The sequence below is a fragment of the Oncorhynchus gorbuscha genome, unplaced genomic scaffold, assembly GCF_021184085.1.
Source record: "Oncorhynchus gorbuscha isolate QuinsamMale2020 ecotype Even-year unplaced genomic scaffold, OgorEven_v1.0 Un_scaffold_1658, whole genome shotgun sequence".
NCBI classification, from domain to species: domain Eukaryota; kingdom Metazoa; phylum Chordata; class Actinopteri; order Salmoniformes; family Salmonidae; genus Oncorhynchus; species Oncorhynchus gorbuscha.
In genome coordinates, this window is record NW_025746375.1 from 34063 (window position 1) to 50515 (window position 16453).

General features: G+C 46.8%; 4 non-coding genes across 4 annotated transcripts; all 4 read left to right on the forward strand.

Annotated features, from left to right (window-relative positions):
• The first annotated feature begins 4726 nt into the window (after nt 1-4726).
• trnae-cuc lies at nt 4727-4798 on the forward strand. Its single transcript has one exon. It is a non-coding gene; the product is annotated as a tRNA-Glu (tRNA).
• Nucleotides 4799-10418: 5620 nt separating this feature from the next.
• Nucleotides 10419-10490, forward strand: trnae-cuc. Its single transcript has one exon. It is a non-coding gene; the product is annotated as a tRNA-Glu (tRNA).
• Nucleotides 10491-15603: 5113 nt separating this feature from the next.
• On the forward strand, nt 15604-15675 carry trnae-cuc. The gene has a single exon. It is a non-coding gene; the product is annotated as a tRNA-Glu (tRNA).
• A 109-nt stretch (nt 15676-15784) lies between these two features.
• On the forward strand, nt 15785-15856 carry trnae-cuc. Its single transcript has one exon. It is a non-coding gene; the product is annotated as a tRNA-Glu (tRNA).
• The last annotated feature ends 597 nt before the right edge of the window (nt 15857-16453 follow it).

The following is a 16453-nucleotide window of genomic DNA, read 5'->3' on the forward strand; positions in this document are numbered from 1 at the left end:
GGGCCACGTTGCGCCAGACCGTTGTGGGCTCGCCTATAGCGAGCCCGCGCACTGGACATACTGGTTCCCGCTCCTGCACAAGAGAGAGAAGAGAGCGGTGTTTAGTTAAAACCGTGACTGCTTCCTTTTCCAGTTTAAAATGTCTTAAAAATTTCTGGAGCTGGAAGTAGTGGGTGGGGAGCAGGAAAGAGACTGGGGCTCGCAGGTCGACTGGGATCAGCCTCAGTGTCCTGAGGTAAGATCCCAGCCAGAACCGTGCGAGGGCCTGTGTCTTGTTATTGACCGGGGAGGTGGCAAGAGTCAGATGTAATGCTGTGTAGCGGCTGCCCAGGAACAAGTAGAGGTCAGGCAAGCCTTTCCCCCTTGGACCTGGGCCTCTTGACCACCTCCCTCCTCAGCCTCTCCCACTTGCTTCCCCACAGAAAGTAGAAGAGCATCCGCTCCAGGGCTAAAATACTCCTTCGGGGGGGATAAAAACAGAACTGATTAGTAAAAGCACAGGTAAAATCACAGCTTTGATGATTAAAACCTTGCCCTCAAAAGTCAACTGTCGTAGTCCCCAAAAACCCAGTCTCTGTCTTACTGTCCCGAGGATCCCACTCCAGTTCCCACACTGGGAACCGATTTGCACTGTTGTACCCTTCCCTGGTGGTCTAGTGGTTAATACGAGCAGACAAACTCTCAAAGCTCCAAAAGTGGACTTGACTTCTCAGCAGAATACATTTGTACGCCAAGTTTACTTGCTCTCTCGGGAACTACTCTTTTGCTACATGTTTACTGAACCAGGCATCCTTCGGGCAGCTTTTGGTTTGCTAAACTGATAGCAAGATATGTAAGCAGCTCACACTGAGAACCGTTTTTAACTGTATGGATGCTTCACTGGTGGTCCCGTGGTTAAGAAAGATGCATTTAATGCACCGCTGTCGGCCTGGGTTCAATTCCCAGGTCAGGGAAGAAATCTAATGTATTGCCCAGCTGCAGCAGAAGACGATGAATTTACTTTTTTGTCATTACACTGGATGAGAGCCGGACTTCAAATTGCAAACTGCTCATTTTTATTCGTGTTTCCGCAAACTTTGAGATATGCGAGGAGCCAGCCCTCCAAAGTCTCAAAGGGACTACAACGGGAGAGGATATTTTTGACAAAGTGTGCCAAACCATGGAGAAGTTGGACCTGGACTGGTCAAAGCTAGCTAGCATCACGACTGACGGGGCTCCTAGCATGGTGGGCGAAACTCGCGGTCTAATAGGACGCATGAACCGGGAGTTGGAAAAAGGGGTCTCACCGCCCCGCTCTAGTCCACTGCCTTTCACCAGCAAGCACTGTGCTGCAAAGTGTTGACGTGGGATTCTGTAATGAAGGTTGTGGTGTCACATAAACCATCAGAGCAAAGGGACTTAAACACAGGCAGTTCCAAGAATTCCTGTCTGAACTGGAGTCTAGACGGAGATGTGCTGTACTACACAGAGGTCCGATGGCTGAGCCGGGGCCCAAGTTTTGATGGCGTTTTTACGAGCTTGAAATTAACGCATTTCTTCATTTAAAAGACTGAAACGGTCCCAGAGCTGATCGACCCAGAATGGAAATGGCACCTCGCATTTTTAACAGACGTGACAGAAATACTTAACAGCCTTAACTTGCAGCTACAAGGCGAGGGGAAACTCATTTGCGACATGTATTCACACATTCAAAGCATTTGAGGTGAAATTAGCCAAAACTATCGTTTGTAGCAAGAAATGTGGGGAGGGGTTGACAAACAGGTTTTAATGACTCCAGCCTAAGTGGATGGAAACTTACGACTTCAACTATATGTACCATTTCAAACTGGGAAACGAATTGCACTGTAGTACCCTTCCCTGGTGGTCTAGTGGTTAGGATTCGATTCCCGGTCAGGGAACTACTCTTTTGCTACATGTTTACTTGTACAACCTGTCACAATGAATATAGAAGGTTATCGCACATATGTACCAGCTCACACTGAGAACCGATTTGCACTGTATTATCCTTCCCTGGTGGTCTAGTGGTTAGGATTCGGCGCTCTCACCACCGCGGCCCGGGTTCGATTCCCGTTCAGGGAACTACTCTTTTGCTACATCTTTACTTGTACAACCTGTCACAATGAATATAGAAGGTTATCGCACATATGTACCAGCTCACACTGAGAACCAATTTGCACTGTATTATCCTTCCCTGGTGGTCTAGTGGTTAGTATTCGGCTCTCTCACCGCCGCGTCCCGGGTTCGATTCCCGGTCAGGGAAATAGTCTATGCTCCTTGTTTACTTGTGCAATCTGTCACTATGAATTTAGTAGGTTGTCGCACATATGTACCACTTCAAATTGCAAACCGATTTGCCCTGCAGTGTCCATTCCCAGGTGTTCTAGTGGTGCACCAGACCCTCCTGCAGCAAAGCAACCCCACAACATGATGGTGTTCTTCGGCTTGAAAGCCTCCCCCTTTTCCCTCCAAACATAACAATGGTCATTATGGCCAAACAGTTCGATTTTTGTTTCATCAGACCAGAGGACATTTCTCCAAAAACTAGGATCTTTGTCCCCAAACTGTAGTATGGCTTTTTTATGGCGGTTTTGGAGCAGTAGCTTCTTCCTTGCAGAGGAAGGAGCTTCCTTGCATTTCAAACTGGGAAACGAATTGCACTGTAGTACCCTTCCCTGGTGGTCTAGTGGTTAGGATTCGGCGCTCTCACCGCCGCGGCCCGGGTTCGACTCCCGATTTCCACTGTAGTACCCTTCCCTGGTGGTTCGACTCCCAGTTCGACTCCCGATTTGCACTGTAGTACCCTTCCCTGGTGGTCTAGTGGTTAGGATTCGGCGCTCTCACCGCTGCGGCCCGGGTTCGATTCACGGTCAGGGAACTAATCTTTTGCTACATGTTTACTTGTACAACCTGTCACAATGAATATAGAAGGTTATCGCACATATGTACCAGCTCACACTTGGAACCGATTTGCACTGTTGTACCCTTCCCTGGTGGTCTAGTGGTTAGGATTCGGCGCTCTCACCGCCGCTGCCCGGGTTCGATTACCGGTCAGGGAACTACTCTTTTGCTACATCTTTACTTCTACAACCTGTCACAATGAATATAGAAGGTTATCGCACATATGTACCAGCTCACACTGAGAACCAATTTTCACTCTATTATCCTTCCCTGGTGGTCTAGTGGTTAGGATTCGGTGCTCTCACCGCTGCGGCTCGGGTTCGATTCCCAGTCAGGGAAATAGTCTATGCTCCTTGTTTACTTGTGCAACCTGTCACTATGAATTTAGTAGGTTGTCGCACATATGTACCACTTCAAATTGCAAACCGATTTGCCCTGCAGTGTCCTTCCCAGGTGTTCTAGTGGTGCACCATACCCTCCTGCAGCAAAGCACGCCCACAACATGATGGTGTTCTTCGGCTTGAAAGCCTCCCCCTTTTCCCTCCAAACATAACAATGGTCATTATGGCCAAACAGTTCGATTTTTGTTTCATCAGACCAGAGGACATTTCTCCAAAAACTAGGATCTTTGTCCCCAAACTGTAGTATGGCTTTTTTATGGCGGTTTTGGAGCAGTAGCTTCTTCCTTGCTGAGCGGCCTCTCGGGGTATGTCGATATAGGACTCGTTTGCCTGTGGATATAGACCATTTTGTACCTGTTTCCTCCAGCATCTTCACAAGGTCCTTTGCTTTTGTTCTGGGATGGATTTGCACTTTTCGACCCAAAGTACGTTCATCTCTAGGAGAGAGAACGCGTCTCCTTCCTGAGCGGTATGACGCCTGCGTGGTCCCATGGTGTTTATACTTGCGTACTATTGTTTCTACAGATGAGCGAGGTACCTTCAGGCGTTTGGAAATTGCTCCCAAGGAGGAACCAGACTTGTGGAGATCTACATTTTTTCTGAGGTCTTGGCTGATTTCCTTTGCTTTTCCCATGGAGTCAAGCAAAGAGGCACTGAGTTTGAAGGTAGGCCTTGAAATACATCTACAGGTACACCTCCAATTGACTCAAAGGATGTCAATTAGCCTATCAGAAGCTTCTAAAGCCATGACATCATTTTCGGGAATTTTACAAACTGTTTAAAGGCACAGCCAACTTAGTGTATGTAAACTTCTGGCCCACTGAATTTGTGATACAGTGAATTATAAGTGAAATAATCCCTCTGTAAACAATTGTTGGAAAAATTACTTGTGTCATGCACAAAGCAGATGTCCTAACCGACTGCCAAAACTATCGTTTGTTAGCAAGTAATGTGTGGAGGGGTTGACAAACAGGTTTTAATGACTCCAGCCAAAGTGGATGGAAACTTACGACTTCAACTATATGTACCATTTCAAACTGGGAAACGAATTACACTGTAGTACCCTTCCCTGGTGGTCTAGTGGTTAGGATTCGGCTCTCTCACCGCCGCGTCCTGGGTTTGATTCCTGGTCAGGGAACTACTCTTTTGCTACATGTTTACTTGTACAACCTGTCACAATGAATACAGAAGGTTATCGCACATATGTACCAGCTCACAATTGGAACCGATTTGCACTGTCGTACCCTTCCCTGGTGGTCTAGTGGTTAGGATTCGGCGCTCTCACCGCCGCGGCCCGGTTTGATTCCCGGTCAGGGACCTACTCTTTTGCTACATGTTTACTTGTGCAACCTGTCACAATGAATATAGAAGGTTATCGCACATATGTACCAGCTCACACTGGGAACCGATTTGCACTGTAGTACCCTTCCCTGGTGGTCTAGTGGTTAGGATTCGGTGCTCTCACCGCCGCGGCCCGGGTTCGATTCCCGGTCAGGGAAATAGTCTATTCTCCTTGTTTACTTGTGCAACCTGTCACTAAGAATTTAGTAGGTTGTCGCACATATTTTTTTTTTGGAAAAGTTTTATTTTCACAATTGCTTTAAAAAAAACAGCTCATACATTCATTTAATCATTTATACACATAAAAACGGCAACAAGGCATAAAACACAGCATTTGAATTTACATTTAAATTTGTTAAAAGTACGTGTTGTTAAAACCAATGACAACAACTATGAATAAAAGTACTTTCTTTGTAAAAAGAAATCTGTAAAAGCCATTTAAAATGTGTACGAAATGATTCAACAAAGATAAAACATTTTTAAGACGTTAGAAACATGTTAAAAAGTCACTTTGTTAAAAGGCTGTCTTCAATCGCTTGTACAGGAGCGGGGTGAGTCCTTATCAAACTCGCCTCATCCTGCTCTCCCGAATAGACCATCGTCCCGTCCTTTGGGGCCCAGAGGAGATCCCTCCCCTAGGTGCATCGCCCTAGGCGCCGCAGCGCTGTCAGGCCGTGGCCGCCGGGACCTAGGGTGTTGTGGGGGACCCTTCGCCTGGGGTCGAGGCCCCCTTCCGTTCGTACCACCCCAGGGCTTCCGTGGCTACCATGGCCACTGCCTGGGGGTGGTCTCTACGCTTTTTGCTACCAGCAGGTTACGGGAGGACCACAGTGCTTCCTTCAGACACGTGAGGGTGGGCCAGAACTTGGTGAAGGCCTTCGGTGGAATGGGCCTTCGGCCCACCCCGTACAGCACGAGCTGAGGTGTTAGGTCCTCCCCTGCTGGCAGACACGAGGTGATCAGGGGGCCTGCTTCCTTCCACAGGTCCCTGGCGGCTCTGCACTCCCAGAGCATGTGCCTCACCGACTCTTCTTGGCTGCAGCCCGGTCGGGGGCACGCGGATGTCCTCGCCATGCCCCGTGAGTGCATAACGGCCCTGACCGGGAGGATATCGTGGGCGACCATCCAGGACAGGTCCCGATGCCGATTCAGGAGAGCAGGATGGGCCACGTTGCGCCAGACCGTTGTGGGCTCGCCTATAGCGAGCCCGCGCACTGGACATACTGGTTCCCGCTCCTGCACAAGAGAGAGAAGAGAGCGGTGTTTAGTTAAAACCGTGACTGCTTCCTTTTCCAGTTTAAAATGTCTTAAAAATTTCTGGAGCTGGAAGTAGTGGGTGGGGAGCAGGAAAGAGACTGGGGCTCGCAGGTCGACTGGGATCAGCCTCAGTGTCCTGAGGTAAGATCCCAGCCAGAACCGTGCGAGGGCCTGTGTCTTGTTATTGACCGGGGAGGTGGCAAGAGTCAGATGTAATGCTGTGTAGCGGCTGCCCAGGAACAAGTAGAGGTCAGGCAAGCCTTTCCCCCCCTTGGACCTGGGCCTCTTGACCACCTCCCTCCTCAGCCTCTCCCACTTGCTTCCCCACAGAAAGTAGAAGAGCATCCGCTCCAGGGCTAAAATACTCCTTCGGGGGGGGGGGATAAAAACAGAACTGATTAGTAAAAGCACAGGTAAAATCACAGCTTTGATGATTAAAACCTTGCCCTCAAAAGTCAACTGTCGTAGTCCCCAAAAACCCAGTCTCTGTCTTACTGTCCCGAGGATCCCACTCCAGTTCCCACACTGGGAACCGAATTGCACTGTAGTATCCTTCCCTGGTGGTCTAGTGGTTAGGATTCGATTCCCGGTCAGTGAACTGCTCTTTTGCTACATGTTTACGTGTGCAACCTGTCACAATGAATATAGAAGGTTATTGACATATGTAGCAGCTCACACTGGGAAACAATTTGAAATGTTGTACCCTTCCCTGGTGGTCTAGTGCTTCGGCGCTCTCACATGTTTGATTCCCGTGGGAACTAATCTTTTGCTACATGTTTACTTGTGCAACCTGTCACAATGAATATAGAAGGTTATCGCACATATGTACCAGCTCACACTGGGAACCGATTTGCACTGTAGTACCCTTCCCTGGTGGTCTAGTGGTTAGGATTCGGCGCTCTCACCGCCGCGCCCGGGTTTGATTCCCGGTCAGGGAACTACTCATTTGCTACATGTTTACTTGTGCAACCTGTCACAATGAATATAGAAGGTTATCGCACATATGTACCAGCTCACACTGGGAACCGATTTGCACTGCAGTGTCCTTCCCAGGTGTTCTAGTGGTGCACCAGACCCTCCTGCAGCAAAGCACCCCCAAAACATGATGGTGTTCTTCGGCTTGATCCCCTTTTCCCTCCAAACATAACAATGGTCATTATGGCCAAACAGTTCCATTTTTGTTTCATCAGACCAGAGGACATTTCTCCAAAAACTAGGATCTTTGTCCCCAAACTGTAGTATGGCTTTTTTATGGCGGTTTTGGAGCAGTAGCTCTTTCCTTGCTGAGCGACCTCTCTTGGTATGTATGTCGATATAGGACTCGTTTGCCTGTGGATATAGACCATTTTGTACCTGTTTCCTCCAGCATCTTCACAAGGTCCTTTGCTGTTGTTCTGGGATGGATTTGCACTTTTCGACCCAAAGTACGTTCATCTCTAGGAGAGAATGTCTCTCCTTCCTGAGCGGTATGACGCCTGGTGTTACCAACCTGTTTGAATATAGAAGGTTATCGTACATTGTTTCTCACAGAACCGATTTGCACTGAGGTACCTTCCCTGGTGTTCTGTGAAATTGCTCCCAGGAGGAACCAGACTTGTGTCTACATTTTTTTTTCGATTTTTGTTTCATCAGACCAGAGGACATTTCTCCAAAAACTAGGATCTTTGTCCCCAAACTGTAGTATGGCTTTTTTATGGCGGTTTTGGAGCAGTAGCTTCTTCCTTGCTGAGCGGCCTCTCGGGGTATGTCGATATAGGACTCGTTTGCCTGTGGATATAGACCATTTTGTACCTGTTTCCTCCAGCATCTTCACAAGGTCCTTTGCTGTTGTTCTGGGATGGATTTGCACTTTTCGACCCAAAGTACGTTCATCTCTAGGAGAGAGAACGCGTCTCCTTCCTGAGCGGTATGACGCCTGCGTCCCATGGTGTTTATACTTGCGTACTATTGTTTCTACAGATGAGCGAGGTACCTTCAGGCGTTTGGAAATTGCTCCCAAGGAGGAACCAGACTTGTGGAGGTCTACATTTTTTTCTGAGGTCTTGCCTGATTTCCTTTGCTTTTCCCATGGAGTCAAGCAAAGAGGCACTGAGTTTGAAGGTAGGCCTTGAAATACATCTACAGGTACACCTCCAATTGACTCAAAGGATGTCAATTAGCCTATCAGAAGCTTCTAAAGCCATGACATCATTTTCGGGAATTTTACAAACTGTTTAAAGGCACAGCCAACTTAGTGTATGTAAACTTCTGGCCCACTGAATTTGTGATACAGTGAATTATAAGTGAAATAATCCCTCTGTAAACAATTGTTGGAAAAATGACTTGTGTCATGCACAAAGTAGATGTCCTAACCGACTGCCAAAACTATCGTTTGTTAGCAAAAATGTGGGGAGGGGTTGACAAACAGGTTTTAATGACTCCAGCCTAAGTGGATGGAAACTTACGACTTCAACTATATGTACCATTTCAAACTGGGAAACGAATTCACTGTAGTACCCTTCCCTGGTGGTCTAGTGGTTAGGATTCGGCCTCACCCTTCCCCGGTCAGGTACTCTTTTGCTACATGTTTACTTGTGCAACCTGTCACAATGAATATAGAAGGTTATCGCACATATGTACCAGCTCACACTGGGAACCGATTTGCGCTGTATTATCCTTCCCTTGTGGTCTAGTGGTTAGGATTCGATTCCCGGTCAGGGAACTGCTCTTTTGCTACATGTTTACGTGTGCAACCTGTCACAATGAATATAGAAGGTTATCGCACATATGTACCAGCTCACACTGAGAACCGATTTGCACTGTTGTACCCTTCACTGTTGTACCCTTCCCTGGTGGTCTAGTGGTTAGGATTCGGCGCTCTCACCGCCACGTCCAGGTTTTGATTCCCGGTCAGGGAACTACTCTTTTGCTACATGTTTACTTGTACAACCTGTCACAATGAATATAGAAGGTTATTGCACGTATGTAGTAGCTCACACTGAGAACCGATTTGCACTGTAGTACCCTTCCCTGGTGGTCTAGTGGTTAGGATTCGGCGCTCTCACCGCCGCGGCCCAGGTTCGATTCCCGGTCAGGGAAATAGTCTATTCTCCTTGTTTACTTGTGCAACCTGTCACAATGAATTTAGTAGGTTGTCGCACATATGTACCACTTCAAATTGGGAACCGATTTGCCCTGCAGTGTCCTTCCCAGGTGTTCTAGTGGTGCACCAGACCCTCCTGCAGCAAAGCACCCCCACAACATGATGGTGTTCTTCAGCTTGAAAGCCTCCCCCTTTTCCCTCCAAACATAACAATGGTCATTATGGCCAAACAGTTCGATTTTTGTTTCATCAGACCAGAGGACATTTCTCCAAAAACTAGGATCTTTGTCCCCAAACTGTAGTATGGCTTTTTTATGGCGGTTTTGGAGCAGTAGCTTCTTCCTTGCTGAGCGGCCTCTCGGGGTATGTCGATATAGGACTCGTTTGCCTGTGGATATAGACCATTTTGTACCTGTTTCCTCCAGCATCTTCACAAGGTCCTTTGCTGTTGTTCTGGGATGGATTTGCACTTTTCGACCCAAAGTACGTTCATCTCTAGGAGAGAGAACGCGCTCCTTCCTGAGCGGTATGACGCCTGCGTGGTCCCATGGTGTTTATACTTGCGTACTATTGTTTCTACAGATGAGCGAGGTACCTTCAGGCGTTTGGAAATTGCTCCCAAGGAGGAACCAGACTTGTGGAGGTCTACATTTTTTTTCTGAGGTCTTGGCTGATTTCCTTTGCTTTTCCCATGGAGTCAAGCAAAGAGGCACTGAGTTTGAAGGTAGGCCTTGAAATACATCTACAGGTACACCTCCAATTGACTCAAAGGATGTCAATTAGCCTATCAGAAGCTTCTAAAGCCAAGACATCATTTTCAGGAAATTTACAAACTGTTTAAAGGCACAGCCAACTTTGTGTATGTAAACTTCTGGCCCACTGAATTTGTGATACAGTGAATTATAAGTGAAATAATCCCTCTGTAAACAATTGTTGGAAAAATGACTTGTGTCATGCACAAAGTAGATGTCCTAACCGACTGCCAAAACTATCGTTTGTTAGCAAGAAATGTGTGGAGGGGTTGACAAACAGGTTTTAATGACTCCAGCCTAAGTGGATGGAAACTTACGACTTCAACTATATGTACCATTTCAAACTGGGAAACGAATTGCACTGTAGTACCCTTCCCTGGTGGTCTAGTGGTTAGGATTCGCGCTCTCACCGCCGTCAGGGAACTACCAGGTTCGACTCCATTTCCACTGTGTAACCTGTCACAATTTATGGTGGTTATCGACTCCAGTTCGACTCCGATTTGCACTGTAGTACCCTTCCCTGGTGGTCTAGTGGTTAGGATTCGGCGCTCTCTCGGGTTTGATTCCTGGTCAGGGAACTACTCTTTTGCTACATGTTTACTTGTACAACCTGTCACAATGAATATAGAAGGTTATCGCACATATGTACCAGCTCACACTTGGAACCGATTTGCACTGTAGTACCCTTCCCTGGTGGTCTAGTGGTTAGGATTCGGCGCTCTCACCGCCGCGGCCCGGGTTCGATTCCCGGTCAGGGAAACTACTCTATTGCTACATGTTTACTTGTGCAACCTGTCACAATGAATATAGAAGGTTATCGCACATATGTACCAGCTCACACTGGGAACCGATTTGCACTGTAGTACCCTTCCCTGGTGGTCTAGTGGTTAGGATTCGTTGCAAAAACTAGGTTATTGCAAAAACTAGGATCTTTGTCCCCAAACTGTAGTATGGCTTTTTTATGGCGGTTTTGGAGCAGTAGCTTCTTCCTTGCTGAGCGGCCTCTCGGGGTATGTCGATATAGGACTCGATTGCCTGTGGATATAGACCATTTAGTACCTGTTTCCTCCAGCATCTTCACAAGGTCCTTTGCTGTTGTTCTGGGATGGATTTTCACTTTTCGACCCAAAGTACGTTCATCTCTAGGAGAGAGAACGCGTCTCCTTCCTGAGCGGTATGACGCCTGCGTGGTCCCATGGTGTTTATACTTGCGTACTATTGTTTCTACAGATGAGCGAGGTACCTTCAGGCGTTTGGAAATTGCTCCCAAGGAGGAACCAGACTTGTGGAGGTCTACATTTTTTTCTGAGGTCTTGGCTGATTTCCTTTGCTTTTCCCATGGAGTCAAGCAAAGAGGCACTGAGTTTGAAGGTAGGCCTTGAAATACATCTACAGGTACACCTCCAATTGACTCAAAGGATGTCAATTAGCCTATCACAAGCTTCTAAAGCCAAGACATCATTTTCGGGAATTTTACAAACTGTTTAAAGGCACAGCCAACTTTGTGTATGTAAACTTCTGGCCCACTGAATTTGTGATACAGTGAATTATAAATGAAATAATCCCTCTGTAAACAATTGTTGGAAAAATGACTTGTGTCATGCACAAAGTAGATGTCCTAACCGACTGCCAAAACTATTGTTTGTTAGCAAGAAATGTGGGGAGGGGTTGACAAACAGGTTTTAATGACTCCAGCCTAAGTGGATGGAAACTTACGACTTCAACTATATGTACCATTTCAAACTGGGAAACGAATTGCACTGTAGTACCCTTCCCTGGTGGTCTAGTGGTTAGGATTCGATTCCCGGTCAGTGAACTGCTCTTTTGCTACATGTTTACGTTTGATTCAACCTGTCACTGCTAATGTTTACTTGTGCAACCTGTCACAATGAATATAGTTATCGCACATATGTACCAGCTCACACTGGGAACCGATTTGCACTGTTGTACCCTTCCCTGGTGGTCTAGTGGTTAGGATTCGGCGCTCTCACCGCCGCAAAGCATCCCCGGTCAGGGAACTACTCTTTTGCTACATGTTTATTGTGCAACCTGTCACAATGAATATAGAAGGTTATCGCACATATGTACCAGCTCACACTGGGAACCGATTTGCACTGTAGTACCCTTCCCTGGTGGTCTAGTGGTTAGGATTCGGTGCAAAAACTAGGTTATTGCAAAAACTAGGATCTTTGTCCCCAAACTGTAGTATGGCTTTTTTATGGCGGTTTTGGAGCAGTAGCTTCTTCCTTGCTGAGCGGCCTCTCGGGGTATGTCGATATAGGACTCGATTGCCTGTGGATATAGACCATTTAGTACCTGTTTCCTCCAGCATCTTCACAAGGTCCTTTGCTGTTGTTCTGGGATGGATTTTCACTTTTCGACCCAAAGTACATTCATCTCTAGGAGAGAGAACGCGTCTCCTTCCTGAGCGGTATGACGCCTACGTGGTCCCATGGTGTTTATACTTGCGTACTATTGTTTCTACAGATGAGCGAGGTACCTTCAGGCGTTTGGAAATTGCTCCCAAGGAGGAACCAGACTTGTGGAGGTCTACATTTTTTTCTGAGGTCTTGGCTGATTTCCTTTGCTTTTCCCATGGAGTCAAGCAAAGAGGCACTGAGTTTGAAGGTAGGCCTTGAAATACATCTACAGGTACACCTCCAATTGACTCAAAGGATGTCAATTAGCCTATCACAAGCTTCTAAAGCCAAGACATCATTTTCGGGAATTTTACAAACTGTTTAAAGGCACAGCCAACTTTGTGTATGTAAACTTCTGGCCCACTGAATTTGTGATACAGTGAATTATAAGTGAAATAATCCCTCTGTAAACAATTGTTGGAAAAATGACTTGTGTCATGCACAAAGTAGATGTCCTAACCGACTGCCAAAACTATTGTTTGTTAGCAAGAAATGTGGGGAGGGGTTGACAAACAGGTTTTAATGACTCCAGCCTAAGTGGATGGAAACTTACGACTTCAACTATATGTACCATTTCAAACTGGGAAACGAATTGCACTGTAGTACCCTTCCCTGGTGGTCTAGTGGTTAGGATTCGATTCCCGGTCAGTGAACTGCTCTTTTGCTACATGCTTACGTGTGCAACCTGTCACAATGAATATAGAAGGTTATCGCACATATGTACCAGCTCACACTGGGAACCGATTTGAAATGTTGTACCATTCCCTGGTGGTCTAGTTGTTAGAATTCGGCGCTGTCCCTGCCGCGTCCCGGGTTCGATTCCCGTTCAGGGAACTAATCTTTTGCTACATGTTTACTTGTGTAACCTGTCACAATGAATATAGGTTATCGCACATATGTACCAGCTCACACTGGGAACCGATTTGCACTGTAGTACCCTTCCCTGGTGGTCTAGTGGTTAGGATTTGGCGCTCTCACCGCCGCGGCCCGGGTTCGATCCCCGGTCAGGGAACTACTCTTTTGCTACATGTTTACTTGTGCAACCTGTCACAATGAATATAGAAGGTTATCGCACATATGTACCAGCTCACACTGGGAACCGATTTGCACTGTAGTACCCTTCCCTGGTGGTCTAGTGGTTAGGATTCGGCGCAAAAACTAGGTTATTGCAAAAACTAGGATCTTTGTCCCCAAACTGTAGTATGGCTTTTTTATGGCGGTTTTGGAGCAGTAGCTTCTTCCTTGCTGAGCGGCCTCTCGGGGTATGTCGATATAGGACTCGATTGCCTGTGGATATAGACCATTTAGTACCTGTTTCCTCCAGCATCTTCACAAGGTCCTTTGCTGTTGTTCTGGGATGGATTTTCACTTTTCGACCCAAAGTACGTTCATCTCTAGGAGAGAGAACGCGTCTCCTTCCTGAGCGGTATGACGCCTACGTGGTCCCATGGTGTTTATACTTGCGTACTATTGTTTCTACAGATGAGCGAGGTACCTTCAGGCGTTTGGAAATTGCTCCCAAGGAGGAACCAGACTTGTGGAGGTCTACATTTTTTTCTGAGGTCTTGGCTGATTTCCTTTGCTTTTCCCATGGAGTCAAGCAAAGAGGCACTGAGTTTGAAGGTAGGCCTTGAAATACATCTACAGGTACACCTCCAATTGACTCAAAGGATGTCAATTAGCCTATCACAAGCTTCTAAAGCCAAGACATCATTTTCGGGAATTTTACAAACTGTTTAAAGGCACAGCCAACTTTGTGTATGTAAACTTCTGGCCCACTGAATTTGTGATACAGTGAATTATAAATGAAATAATCCCTCTGTAAACAATTGTTGGAAAAATGACTTGTGTCATGCACAAAGTAGATGTCCTAACCGACTGCCAAAACTATTGTTTGTTAGCAAGAAATGTGGGGAGGGGTTGACAAACAGGTTTTAATGACTCCAGCCTAAGTGGATGGAAACTTACGACTTCAACTATATGTACCATTTCAAACTGGGAAACGAATTGCACTGTAGTACCCTTCCCTGGTGGTCTAGTGGTTAGGATTCGCTCTCACCGCCCGGTTCAGTGGGAACTACTCTTTTGCTACATGTTTACTTGTGCAACCTGTCACAATGAATATAGAAGGTTATCGCACATATGTACCAGCTCACACTGGGAACCGATTTGCACTGTAGTACCCTTCCCTGGTGGTCTAGTGGTTAGGATTTGGCGCTCTCACCGCCGCGGCCCGGGTTCGATCCCCGGTCAGGGAACTACTCTTTTGCTACATGTTTACTTGTGCAACCTGTCACAATGAATATAGAAGGTTATCGCACATATGTACCAGCTCACACTGGGAACCGATTTGCACTGTAGTACCCTTCCCTGGTGGTCTAGTGGTTAGGATTCGGCAGCAAAACTAGGTTATTGCAAAAACTAGGATCTTTGTCCCCAAACTGTAGTATGGCTTTTTTATGGCGGTTTTGGAGCAGTAGCTTCTTCCTTGCTGAGCGGCCTCTCGGGGTATGTCGATATAGGACTCGATTGCCTGTGGATATAGACCATTTTGTACCTGTTTCCTCCAGCATCTTCACAAGGTCCTTTGCTGTTGTTCTGGGATGGATTTTCACTTTTCGACCCAAAGTCGTTCATCTCTCTAGGAGAGAGAACGCGTCTCCTTCCTGAGCGGTATGACGCCTGCGTGGTCCCATGGTGTTTATACTTGCGTACTATTGTTTCTACAGATGAGCGAGGTACCTTCAGGCGTTTGGAAATTGCTCCCAAGGAGGAACCAGACTTGTGGAGGTCTACATTTTTTTCTGAGGTCTTGGCTGATTTCCTTTGCTTTTCCCATGGAGTCAAGCAAAGAGGCACTGAGTTTGAAGGTAGGCCTTGAAATACATCTACAGGTACACCTCCAATTGACTCAAAGGATGTCAATTAGCCTATCAGAAGCTTCTAAAGCCATGACATCATTTTCGGGAATTTTACAAACTGTTTAAAGGCACAGCCAACTTTGTGTATGTAAACTTCTGGCCCACTGAATTTGTGATACAGTGAATTATAAGTGAAATAATCCCAATGTAAACAATTGTTGGAAAAATGACTTGTGTCATGCACAAAGTAGATGTCCTAACCGTCTGCCAAAACTATCGTTTGTTAGCAAGAAATGTGGGGAGGGGTTGACAAACAGGTTTTAATGACTCCAGCCTAAGTGGATGGAAACTTACGACTTCAACTATATGTACCATTTCAAACTGGGAATCGAATTGCACTGTAGTACCCTTCCCTGGTGGTCTAGTGGTTAGGATTCGGTGCTCTCACCGCCGCTGCCCGGGTTCGATTCCCGGTCAGGGAACTACTCTATTGCTACATGTTTACTTGTACAACCTGTCACAATGAATATAGAAGGTTATCACACATATGTACCAGCTCACACTTGGAACCGATTTGCACTGTCGTACCCTTCCCTGGTGGTCTAGTGGTTAGGATTCGGTGCTCTCACCGCCGCGGCCCGGGTTCGATTCCCGGTCAGGGAACTACTCTTTTGCTACATCTTTACTTGTACAACCTGTCACAATGAATATAGAAGGTTATCGCACATATGTATCAGCTCACACTGAGAACCAATTTGCACTGTATTATCCCTCCCTGGTGGTCTAGTGGTTAGGATTCGGCGCTCTCACCGCCGTGGCCCGGGTTCGATTCCCGGTCAGGGAAATAGTCTATGCTCCTTGTTTACTTGTGCAACCTGTCACTATGAATTTAGTAGGTTGTCGCACATATGTACCACTTCAAATTGCAAACCGATTTGCCCTGCTGTGTCCTTCCCAGATGTTCTAGTGGTGCACTAGACCCTCCTGCAGCAAAGCAACCCCACAACATGATGGTGTTCTTCGGCTTGAAATCCTCACCTTTTCCCTCCAAACATAACAATGGTCATTATGGCCAAACAGTTCGATTTTTGTTTCATCAGACCAGAGGACATTTCTCCAAAAACTAGGATCTTTGTCCCCAAACTGTAGTATGGCTTTTTTATGGCGGTTTTGGAGCAGTAGCTTCTTCCTTGCAGAGGAAGGAGCTTCCTTACATTTCAAACTGGGAAACGAATTGCACTGTAGTACCCTTCCCTGGTGGTCTAGTGGTTAGGATTCGGCGCTCTCACCGCCGCGGCCCGGGTTTGACTCCCGATTTCCACTGTAGTACCCTTCCCTGGTGGTTCGACTCCCAGTTCGACTCCCGATTTGCACTGTAGTACCCTTCCCTGGTGGTCTAGTGGTTAGGATTCGGCGCTCTCACCGCTGCGGCCCGGGTTTG